Below are 11,659 nucleotides of genomic sequence, written 5' to 3'. Positions count from 1 at the left end.
CACATGAGGTCTCTCAGGTGCAGAAATAGAAAAAATATACATATACATTCTGGTGGTTATCATAAATAGACAGATCTGCTGAAAAATGAATGATGGAATTATAATAACAACAGATGCATGGTTAATTTGGCAGATCTGTTCGTTTATTTTTAAGACTTGTGGGGGGGTTTTCAGAAGAGCACTAAGGCAGCAGGCAAATAAAAACAAAAATAAAACACTCAAAAGAAAAGCCTAGTTTTATATTTAAAATCAAATATAAAATCCTAAAATATTAATACAGTGGCTCCCAAAATTTTCAGTCCACCTTGGTGCTACAGACTCATCCTCAGTGACCCCTCCCACCCCCTTCAGGTGAGCATGGCTTGGTCAGGTGACCGGGTGGGCATGGACAACTTGTAAAATGTGGTGAAACTCACTTAACAATGCTCTTGCTTAGCATCCAAAATGTTGGGCTCAATTATGGTCATAAGTCTTTCTTTCTTTCTTTCTTTCTTTCTTTCTTTCTTTCTTCTTTTTTCCTTCCTACCATCTATCTTTTTCTTTCTTTCTTTCTGTCTTCCTTCTATTTTCTTTGTCTTCCTTCCTTCCTCCCTCTTTCTTCTCCAGTAGAAAGCAACCTCCCCCAAGGCAAATCACTTGTGACAACAGCTAGATGCTCCTAAAATTCCAAATTACTCACCAACTCCCAAGACAAGGGATACTTGACATAGAATTTATGGCTTATAAAACAGTTGCATGTGTTCAGGTGTATTTGGATGAGAGAAAGTGAAGGTGTCCCTGAGTGTGTGAACGCACATGAGAAACATCCATGCCTTTGACCACCTTCTTTCATTCTTTCTCTTTCTCTCTTCTTGGCAGTGGGAGAAAGAAGAAAGTGCTCTGCTTGGCACTTGGCTTACTTTCTTGGCGAGGCTCGGAGACCACCCAGCACTTTCATCCGGCAGTTCTTCAGGAGTGCCACTTTCTCCCTGCTAAGCCAAGGCCCCCGCCAGATCCTGAGGCTGGTGGAGCTCTGTAGGTGCATTCCCCGATGCTTTCTGGCCCACAAAGGTCCCAAAGCCGGGAAGGCGAGAGGGGCGATGGGGTTGGCAACCAAGGTCCAGCCCGGCAGCAGCACATCCCCTGTCATGTGCTATCCCAGAGCGCAGTCTTTGGGCTGGGATGGGAAGAAAGTGGCACTACCTGGAGAGCTGGGGATGAACGTGTGGATGGTCTCTGAGCCTTGCCAGGAAGGTAAGCTGAGGCATACAGGGTGATTTAAAGAGGTGAAGGGGATGCTGTAAAAAGGCCGCCTTCCACCCGTCCACTCTTCTGGACTTAGGGCTCCGAAGCAGCCCATTGGCTTCCAACCTGACACCACAGGCCAAGTTCCCAGAGTGGCACCAGCAGTCAGCTGGGCCGATCTGCAAAAAAACCGCAGGTGGCTGGGTGAAAAACCAGTGGGCTGCTTTGGAACCCACGAAGCTGGCACGGATGGAAGGCAGCATCCCCCTCCCCTCTTTGGATCATCCGGCAATGGGTGGGAGCTCTTCTTTGCAGAAACAGGGTGGACATATATGTGCAGCAGCCCCGGGACATCTGCTTGCCTTTCAACCCCACCTCTCTCGGTGTCTGCATTTCCACCAAGGGCTCCCCACCCACCCACTTGCTGGGCCGGGCTGGAGGCTGACCTTGGAAGGCAAGCGGGCGTGGGGGTCCGCTGGGAAGCTCCTGTGGAAGGCCACTAAGAATGGCAGGGCTGCAGGGAAAGGAATAGGCTGCTACTTCCTTGCCCCACCGCCCCAACATACTTTCCTGCCTTTCACATGGCCTCTTCCCACCCATCCCCTGCCGCTCCCCTTGCCTCTTAGCACCCCCCTTAGCACTTCCTTAGTCAGTGATGGTGAACCTTTTTCCCCTTGGGTGTTGAAAGAGCGTGCGCATGCACTATCGCACATGCGTGAGTGCCCACACCCACAATTCAATGCCTGGGAGGGTGCTCCCCAGAATCCCTCTGGAGGCTGGAAATGGCCTGTTTCCCAACTTCTGGTTGGCCCAATAGGCTTGTGTTTTACCCTCCCCAGGCTCCAAAGGCTTCCCTGGAGCCGGGGAAGGGTGAAAATTTATTTTTATTTATTTATTTATTCAATTTTTATGCTGCCCTTCTCCTTAGACTCAGGGTGGCTTACAACATGTTAGCAATAGCACTTTTTAACAGAGCCAGCATATTGCCTGCTCAGTATTTCAATTCGTATCTACACTCTTGAATCATACATAAATATGATTCATACATTCTATAATTTATTGGCATACTTTTTAAGCAAAATCCTTTTGTCTAGTTATTAATATTTGTAGAACCTTGTTTATAATTTACATATATGTTGCCATGTTCAGAACGGATTCCTAAAATATGTACTATAAATATATGTACTATATTTTATACATAGTTACCAAAGATATAATATGTGCATTTATTTATTTATTTATTCCATTTTTATGCCGCCCTTCTCCTTAGACTCAGGGCGGCTTACAACATGTTAGCAATAGCACTTTTTAACAGAGCTAGGCTATTGCCCCCACAATCCGGGTCCTCATTTTACCCACCTCGGAAGGATGGAAGGCTGAGTCAACCTTGAGCCGGTGATGAGATCTGAACCGCTGACCTACAGTCAGCTTCAGTGGCCTGCAGTACAGCACTCTACCAGCTGCGCCACCCCGAAAATGCCCTCCCCCACCCCCCGGAGGCTCTCTGGAAGCCAAAAATGCCTTCCTAGAGCCTCTGTGAGCCAAAAATCAACTGGCCAGCACATATGCACGTTTGAGCTGAGCTAGGGCAACGCTCGCGTGCCAGCAGATAAGGCTCCGTGTACCATCTGTGGCACCCGTGCCATAGGTTCGCCATCACTGCCCTAAGTCATCCCACTGTCCCCAGGGGGCGTACCAACCACTTTGGGAACCACTGTATTAGTAAGTGGCCCTGCTGTATTTCAATAAAATTCAGAAGGAATGCCACTACCAAGAATGCCCGAGGGTCCTATCTACAAGCCACAGAACCTTTTCTACATATTGGTTAATAGTAAGATCACTTCCCTTTTAATTACTTGGCGGCTAAAACTTCAAAGGCTTAATAAAATTGATGTGACCTCTGTAGTTTTGTAGAATCTAAATATTTTAGGGCTCTCACTCTGCAATTGCATTTATGGGAACTGTAGTCCAGTATATCTGGAAGACGTCAGCTTGTGCAAGGCCATTTCTACAATATTTCAAGAACTCGGCAAAAGTAAATATGCTTAGTCTGAGCAAGGCCTCTTCTCAATTCCAGTCTGGTGTTAGCCTTTGCAAAAGTCTCTACTATTAGGACTTAGAAAATGTAATTGCACAGGAAGTCAAGATAACTACCCACAGATACATGTCAAGTGAGGGTTACAGGAAAGACTGGCTTGACACTAAAACCACAATGGCTGCCTTTAGTCACTTTCTTAAAATGGAAGGCAGGAAGTGGAGCCTTTACCAAAAGTTGCAGTGTATATCTCCTTAACGGCTATGTAATTATGTGAAGGTGTGACTGAAAAGAGTGTAGCACAAGAAAAAAAAAAGCTTCAAATTTTTGCTCTGCATGTGAATTTGTTTATTTAAGACATTTCTACAAGCTTCCCATCTAAGGTCAAATTCTGGGTAGCTCCTAATCATTTAAGACAAAAATAACATGACATAAATCTATTAAAGCCATAAATACTAATTCCTTCACATTGAAATTAAACTTCTAACATTCCTATGAAATCTCTGATCTACTTCATCATATTCTAGTGCAAAGGTATGAAATTCACGTCAGAGTGGTGTCATGGACTTTTCTCCCTTTGCTAAACAAGCCCATGGGCTGGGAGTTTGCAGCGACGGGCTATGCGCCGGAACGCTAAATTGCGCTCGCCACCGCAGCTCGTAAGTTCTTGCGGGACCAGCCCAATTTTGTTGCTGTACCTGTGAAGATAGCAAAATCACGCATGGAACCGCAGGTGCGCCCGTGTTTCAGCGAGGATTTTTTTAGTTCCACGCATGCTGAAACACGGGCACACCTGTGCGATTTTGCTTCCTCCACAGGTGCAGCAGCAAAATCGCACTGGTCCTGCAAAAACTTATGAGCCGCGGCAGCGAGTGCAATTTAGCGTTCCAGCTCATAGCCCACCGCTGGGAGTTTGACAATCCTGTTCTAGTGACTGGAGGAAGAAGCCAAGTCTTAAAAGTGCTTTTTAAAAGGCTAAAACGAAGGAGACAGGCTGGACTTCATCAAGGGGAAGGGTGTTCCACAGGCCAAGGCTGCCGCAGAAAAGTCCTGCCTTATAGATCTCATGAGGTGGCAATGGTTAAGGGAAAGAACTAGGAGCATGCCGATTCTTTCTGATCTGATAGGAAGGTAGATGTGCCTAGGGAGAGGCAGTGATGGTGATGAAGATGAGAGAAATTGAGGATTTATAAGCGCAGTCAGTCTCTGCAAGTAATTGCAGCTCACTTTGGCTAAGTGGACATCTAAGGAGCAATTTGCTTAGCTACCGTGTGGAGAGGAAGGGACAACTGACTTTTATTGGGAATTAAAGCTGATCTCAGCATTGCTGCTGCCTAATAAGTTTAACAATGGATTCTGTTGCAAGTCTCTGTAATTAACTCTTTGTTTATAGCGTAGTCACTGCCACTGAATATAATGCTCCACTAGCCTGCCTTCTGTTCTCTCCACCTGTCTTACACTGCTGCAATGAAAGCAATCATTAGGATTGCAAGTGTGTTTTACTCCTGCCATTGCAATCTCAGTCCACAAATTGCAATGGGAGGTTTGGGGATGATCTAATTTGTCCAAACATATTATAAACCATTGAGGGCTGGACTGTTAGATTTAGTGTATTGCCAAATAACCACTATTTGTTTCCAAATTTCCATTATCAGAGTTATTTTTAACATGTCTCATGCTGTGATGGAATCTCCCTCTAGAATAGGGGGAGGAGTGAAAAGATTGGTGAGCTTAGACAGAATAAAATTTGTCTTCATCTTGGCAAAATCAGGTAAGGGCATACTGATGTAAGGAGACTCCTTTGATCTTTAACCATTAAAACCAGTACCTTAAGATAGCAAATTGCTAACAACTAAAATGTACACTGCTCAAAAAAATAAAGAACACTTAAACAACACAATATAACTCCAAGTAAATCCAAGTGAACTTAGGAAGCAACACTGACTGACTATCAATTTCATTTTGTTGTCAGCACATTCAACTTTGTACAGAACAAAGTATTCAATGATAATATTTCATTCATTCAGATCTAGGATGTGTTATTTGAGTGTTCCCTTTTTTTTTTTTTGAGCAGTATATATTTTAACCCTTAAGAGTTTAGGTGATATATTTTAAACTAACCCGGTTTGGTATAGTGGTTAAGATACTGGCCTAGAAGCCAAGAGAGACATGTTCTGGTTTTGCCTTAGGCATGGAAGCTGGTTGGGTGACTAGGTTCATTCAGTCTGTCTCAGCCAACTCACCTCACAGGGTTGTTGTTGTTGGAGGGAAAATAGGAGGCAGAAGGACCAACATTGCTTTTGTGATGTCCACATGGGGATCTAGGATCACAAAGGAGCACAAAAGATTCTTGGGGACCATTCTGAGTATCAATATCAACCTGTTCAGCTTTTTAATTACTCTAAGCCAGGGGTGTCAAACTGAAGGCCTGGAGGCTGGATACGGCCATGGGAAGTGCTTAGTTCTAGCCCCTGGGAACACCCTGGAAATAGCAAAGGATCAGCCTGAGGTGCCTCTGTCAGCGAAAACAGAGCTGTGTGAGGCCCTCCCGAGCTCCATTTTCACATCACAGCCCTCCTGAGCTCCATTTTCACCTCACATAGCCCTCCCAAGCTCCATTTTCACCTCACAGCCCTCCCGAGTTCCATTTTCACCTCACAGCCCTCCCAAGCTCCATTTTCACCTCACAGCCCTCCCAAGCTCCATTTTCACCTCACACAGCACTCCCAAGCTCCATTTTCACCCCACAGTCCACCTGAGCTCCATTTTCACCCCACACAGCCCTCCCAAGCTCCATTTTCACCTCACAGCCCTCTTAAGCTCCATTTTCACCTCACACAGCCCTCCCAAGCTCCATTTTCACCTAACACAGCCTTCCCAAGCGCCATTTTCGCTTGCAAAGAGTTGCAAGAGGCAATTATAACTGAAAATTGAGCTCAAGAACCAGTTTTTGTTGGCATAGCGATTGGGCCACCACAGGCTCTCCTGACATGTCGAGCTGGCCATGCCCATCCAGGCTACGCCGACACCAGCCCCCCAAGCTCAAACACAATCCTAATGTGGCCCCCAGTGGAAATGATTTTGATACCCCTGCTCTAAGCAGTTCACAACTAAGTCAATGTGCAAACAGTAGGAAGATATTCCCAAGAGTAAAACTGTCAATAAGAGAAATAATATTTGATAATTTAGTTTAATGTATTTAATATAAGCTCCCTTAGTCCCAACCCTGATTGCTAAGTAATAAAGATAAGACTGCAGGGAGGGGGGGGAGTCAGCTTAGCACTAGGGGGATGTAAGCATTGTCCCTTTGCAAACTGAACAATTGTCTCAAATGGGTCTTATTTGTCTAGTTCCCATGGAAACAAAAGCTGCACCCTTTGGCTTCTCTGTTTCTTGCAGATGATTAAAAAGTAAAAAATCCTCTTGTTCACTCACATGCTCCTGACAGCTATGAGTCAGTCAAATGAGAATTAGTTGGCATTCCCACTGCATCTGTTCCCTACTAGCCCTGCTATGCAGTTGATGAAAAGATGCAGCCACACAATTGGGTGTGTGCTTCAGCATGTCTGTTTTCTATTATGAAGCTAGTCAGCTACCAGCTAGGGCCACATCGGGTCAGACAGCAGAACTGAAAGTTATAGAGGAGAAGCAAGGACAAGTTTGGGTTAGTTTACTGGAAATGAAACCTTGACCACGGGAGGGCTGTAACATCTGATTCAGAAAGCAGGGGCACCAAATGGTATTACAGTGGTACTCTACTTACAAACTTAATTCATTCCATGACCAGGTTCTTAAGTAGAAAAGTTTGTTAAGAAGAAGCAATTTTTCCCATAGGAATCAATGTAAAAGCAAATAATGCGTGTGATTGGGGAAACCACAGGGTGGGCGGAGGCCCTGTTTCCTCCCAGGAGATTCCTAGAGAGGCCTCACAGAGGCTTCTCTCTGCCTTTTCTGGTTACAGTTTCGGAGGCTTGGGTTTGTAAGTGGAAAATGGTTCTTGAGAAGAGAGGGGGAAATCTTGAACACCCAGTTCTTATATAGAAAAGTTCGTAAGTAGAGGCGTTCGTAGGTAGAGGTACCACTCTATTTTATGAGAACAATTTGGAGAAAAGGACATCCCCAAAAGTTGTTCTGACCTGGATCCCCCAGTAAGTGCAGGTACCAATAAAGTCTGTTCCACAGCTACCGTGACAGGCAGCCCTCCAATGGTGTCAGTAAAGCTCTACCCCCAATTTTCGCTGAAGTCAATCAGTCATCCTTGGCCAGGACAACCCAGTCCCAAAACTAGGTCCAACAATCACCACGCCGATTCACAAGGCAAGAAGGAAGTCTGAAGTCCACAAACAAAGTTCAGAGTTCACAAAGCAAGGTCCAAAATCCACAAGGCTGAAACACAATCTGAAGTCCATGAAGCAGGGTTTACGAGAGCCAGGAAAGTGTTTGTCAAAGTGTTTCCCAACAAATGCACCTTCCCACCGCATCTGGCCCAGACAAATGTTCCTTGTGAGGAAGGGCAGGGTTTAGCTCAGGGGTCTCCAACCTTGGCAACTTTAAGACTTGTGGACTTCAACTCCCACAATTCCTCAGCCAGCTGGCTGAGGAATTGTGGGAGCTGAAGTCCACAAGTCTTAAAGGTTGCCAAGGTTGGAGACCCCTGAGATACGTTGTTCACGTTTGCAACCCTTATCCATTTTTGCTCTAGCTAAAACCTAGGGAAGCATGAGGCTTTTCCATGGAATTTTACAGGGAATCCAGAAGATGTGCTTCAACAGCTGCTTTCAGATCAGAGATTTAAGCAAAACCATACAGAGCCCTGATTTGGCCTTTACTGCCCCTGCCTCATTTACCATCAATCTGGTAATATGGGGAAACAGATCTAAATAAATGAGCATCTCTACTTGTTGACAAGAAAAGGAAAAAAACCAATTCAGCTTTGTACAATGCAGTTCATGCTAGTGACCTTGATGAATGATCCGTTCCCATTGTGAGGCCTTGTGTTTTGGAGATGAATTTGGTCTCTTTCTGTAAACTCTGTGAACAGCTCTCAGTTCTACAAATCATTTTGGCATATAAATTACTTCCACCTAGGAGGTTTGTATGGGTTTTTGGAGTTCCCATTAATTTTAATGGTGATTAATTTTACAAGTGAACTAAAGCATTGTTCAATTCAATTTAGTAAAAAGGGCAAAAACAATGAGTTTTTTTGGGGGAGCAGCAACGCCACTTTTTGAGTAGTGCATACTGAATATCCTATATCTCAGAAATAAGTGAAATTAAAATTTGTGTAGGTTCTGAAACACCGCAAAAATTATATTTTCATTCCAAATTAAACTGATTTCCAGGTTATGTTTCTTGAGGAAAAAGAAATGATCTTCAGAGATTTATATTTGTTGCTTAATATTTGTTTCTTGAATATATATTTCCCATTACTAGGGTTAATCCATTCCTTCAATTTTAGTGATCCCTACATTCTGTTTGATAATTAATTGTTCATAATTCTTACTGCCTTCCGAACTTCAATTTTTTGATTATAATAATTTTATTAAACAATTGTACAGAAAAAATAACAAAAAAAGGGAGGGGATGTCCAAAGAGAGGAGAGGAGAGAAAGATTTTCTTCTTCGTTCCAGCAAGTATAAACAACTTTAAACTGATCATCATATGTTAAAATAAAAACAGCCTTTTCGTTCCATATCTCACCACATAGTTTATAAATCCTAATCCTAATCAGCAAAGATCCATTAAGGGTTACTAAAAATAGTTTATCTTAAAAACTCGATGTTGTAAACACATTTGAATTTTTTCCTTTTACATCTGTATCTCTTTTTCTATGATTAAACAACTCTCCCAAACATGATCTTTCAACCCTAATCAGTAAAAATCAAATAAATGTTTACTGAAGAATATAACTCTTTTAACCCTAATTAGATAAATTTAAAATACACAAAAATAAGTCTCTTTTGTAAATCCAATTTAGAAAAGTTATCCAAGACACTCTTCTAGTTCATTATTTATATGTTCTTTTCAATTACCAAATACTTCACTGGTTTCATTTGTATATCCAATGTTTCATCTTTTTCCACATCCTTGTAGGCAGTCATTTTTAAACCCATATTTGAATTAACGTCCGTCTTGTCCAGTAATACTTGTTCCTCTTCCATAGCATTATCAATAATGGCAGAGTTCTTTAAAACTAACTTCTGAGCCCATTGGTCACAAATATCTTTCAATTATCCATTGTTAAAAGATTTTGCTCCATTCTGCATTGTCAGCTCACAATTGTGTTCTCTCCCTCAAATTATCATTATTTGCTTCCGAAGCATGCAAAAACATGATTAATTCATGTTTTTAAAAATCTTATATTTAATTTCAGAATCTTATTACATTCAATTTGGATCCTTCGTCTGTTTATAACTTTATAAAATCAACGCTCTATTTACTCTTGCTGTTAATTAAAACAAACTTTAAACTTGTAGTTAAATTTTATTTCACAAAGGATGGACAGAAACTCACCCAGTGAATGCCATAAAATTATTATTTAAAGAGCAATAAAAAAATAATACCATTATTTAAAGAGCAATAAAAAAATTAATTCCAAAGTGATTAAGGAATGAGGATTGGCTGAACCTTATATTCTTAAATATTATTATTTTTTGCTTATGAGCTTCAAATGAGAACATGGTGAACTGAAGATGTTCCTAAAAATGTAGAGAGGACATTTCAGTTGAAATTGATGGTCAGAGAAAACAAAGATTGCGCGATTACCCACATGTACTCCAGTGAATGATTCATTGTTAATAAATGGCATAGTTAATAAATGCTTGCAATTTGTTTGCAAGTTGAACAGCTGGAGAATTGGACATTCCATTAAAACTCAACTCACTGAACAATTAATACATTTGTTTAACAAATGAATATTCATCAAGAGGTGAAGAGCAATCTAAATTGATTCAGTGGATTCAGCTCTTAGTAAGGAACACCCTTCACTTGCATTAAAACTTATTGTCCATATTAAAGTGTGAGACATTTTTTGGGTTCTTTACAGCTGACAAATTAAAAACCTCGCACAATGCGGTGTCACGAGGGACATTTTCAATCTGCCCATGTGTTAGCCCTTCCAGGGAGTCCAGCTAGAAAACCAAAATCATGAATATGAATACTGCCTTTATTATAAGGCTACAGTAAGTTTTGCAATTCTATGTTTCTTCCCTTCTCTGCCTTTATGTTCCAGAGAACTAGGCAGGGTCAATTCTAATACACTTACTCATATTCTTGTTTTGGCTCAGATTTCATTTTATTAGATTGGCCCCAGCCCTTCTGGCTGCGTTTCACTTAAGACTTAGCTATTAGTCTAGTCATGAAGATCATGAACCTAGTACATCACTGTTCTGTTTTTCTTTAATCATATGTTTACAGTTATTTGTACTATTTTCCTTTCAAATTCTGTTTGCCACTCAGTGTAGTTTTGATGGGCGTGTAAATCAATGTTGTTGGAGGTTGACATTCAATACCATTGGCGGTCCATGCGATTTTCCAATGTTGTGCTATTGAATGGGTTAACTCTTGACTACAATCCTGTTGTAGGGTTAAAACTTAGTGTCTGTGGAGATCCTTAGTCATCCAGGTCATGGTTGTCTCCCAAAGGTGCTTTTTCAAGAAGCAACTAGATTTTTGGGTTTTCCTTTGAAGACATTTCACTTTCCATCCAAGAAGCTTCATCAGCTCTGGCTGGATGGTGGGGAATGGAAGGATTTATACTTCTTGCAGACAGCTGGTCATTTGCATTCTTTTAACAGGTTGTTAAAGCCATCTGGCTGTTTATCTGTCATCTGAATGGTGCAAATGAAAAAGCACCTTTCAAAAAGCACATTTGGGATTAAAAAATCCAATTCTTGGTGCAACATAAGATGCTGTGTTCCTTATTAAAAATCTTTCTCTGTGAGACCATTGTTGTCCATGTCTGAGTAGTACCATTGCATTGATATGTCAGTGAGTACATGTTCCCCCAAGATGTAGAGCAGATCTATCTAAAGCCATGAGTCTATGAAACCTCCGTGTTTAGAAGCAGTATACACTATCTCATGATACAAGAGGAGGTACCCATTGCCTTTAAGATAGATGGGTGAGCATCTGATGTGGCATTGCAAAAAAATCAAATTCTGCTATGACATAATTTTTCTCAATCTAGACACATTCAGTTGTATGGACTTCAATTCTCAGAATTACCTGCTGCTGGTATGATCATGAAAGAGAATCCTTAAGAGTTGAACTTTACACGTCTTTTGACAAACCATGCTGGAAAAGATTGGTATTACTAGGATCATAGAAAGATTTTTGGTAAAAGCAATCATCCAGCATTATGTCATAACTTCTCAAGAACGTACAAACTGGACCATGAGC

The sequence above is a fragment of the Erythrolamprus reginae genome, chromosome 1 (genome assembly GCF_031021105.1).
Source record: "Erythrolamprus reginae isolate rEryReg1 chromosome 1, rEryReg1.hap1, whole genome shotgun sequence".
Classification (NCBI taxonomy): domain Eukaryota; kingdom Metazoa; phylum Chordata; class Lepidosauria; order Squamata; family Dipsadidae; genus Erythrolamprus; species Erythrolamprus reginae.
The sequence above is the reverse complement of the archived record's forward strand: the minus strand, read 5'-3'. Positions refer to the sequence as shown.